Source organism: Egretta garzetta, unplaced genomic scaffold, assembly GCF_000687185.1.
Source record: "Egretta garzetta isolate BGI_Z169 unplaced genomic scaffold, ASM68718v1 scaffold347, whole genome shotgun sequence".
Taxonomy (NCBI): Eukaryota; Metazoa; Chordata; class Aves; order Pelecaniformes; family Ardeidae; genus Egretta; species Egretta garzetta.
In genome coordinates this window covers 557,594-558,588 of record NW_009260184.1, presented here as the reverse complement: position 1 = coordinate 558,588, position 995 = coordinate 557,594, and the positions used below count along the sequence as shown (strand labels likewise).

The following is a 995-nucleotide window of genomic DNA, read 5'->3' as shown; positions in this document are numbered from 1 at the left end:
GCTCTTCTGGTGAACTTTATCCGTGCGGAGTTTGGTGACGGGGGTGGGCGCTGGAAAAGCAGAGAGGGAAGCAGCAGGTGATGGTGCTGCTGGGGGCAGAGCACCCCCCTGCTCCGGCAAGGCACCCCGCGCCCTCCCTGCCACCAGCAGCACCCAGAGCCCCCTGCAGCAGCCCGGCGTGCCAGGCCTGGGGCAGAGCCCAGGGACACGGCCAGCGGCACGGCATGTCACCATGCTTTGGTGACTTTGGTTCTGAAGAGCCAAGCGAACGCAGCCAGGAGATCACACGCCACGGGGAATTTTATCCCTGTCCTCACATTCAGCTCGGCCGCCAGCCCCACGTCAGCACCAGCGCGTTCAGTCGTGGTCGCTTCACTTCTGTTTCTGCCCTGCGATGCCACAGTAAACACTTTAACCGTTTAACCCGCTGAACAGCGCGCTGCTTTCGCAGGTGCCAGTTCCCTCCCCCTGAATCAGGGCTGAAACAGGACAAACTCCAAGCCAGTGAACATCCGATGCGCGAAGATGGTGGTGAAAATACAACAGCTTTGCAACCTGTGGGCAGCCAGTAATACTGACCAAAAACGAGAAAAAAAATCCTACAGGCGCCCTCCGCCCACGGTGCTGCGGCGGGGTCTGAGCATCAGCCAGCGCCCAGTGCTCTGAACCTGCCGCTAACGAGTTCAGGGAAGCACAAAGCCCCTGAGCAGGAAGGCTTGGAGGACACACCAGGGCTTCTCCAGCCGCCCCGGCACGGGCTCTGCCCCCGCCACCCCAGACAGACGGGCGAGCTGCCCGCCCTGCCCGCCACCGCTGCTGGTTCCCAGTTAGCACACGCTCCACGCTGGATCTCGCCCCGGCACGCACGCTCCCCTTTGGTTCATATCTCACGACGCAAGGTGCGCTCGCCAGCTCTTCCCCTTCCAACCAGGCTTGGCTCCAGGCGGCTCGCGGTCCCAGCCACCCGCGGGCTCCCTGCCCGGCGCTGACACCCT

At 63.5% G+C, this 995-nt stretch overlaps 1 protein-coding gene across 1 annotated transcript in view; it reads right to left on the bottom strand.

The window, feature by feature from the left end:
- The window catches only part of EPHA10 (EPH receptor A10), a 37,807-nt gene that overhangs the window by 11,672 nt on the left and 25,140 nt on the right, over positions 1–995 (bottom strand). The window lies entirely within an intron of this gene.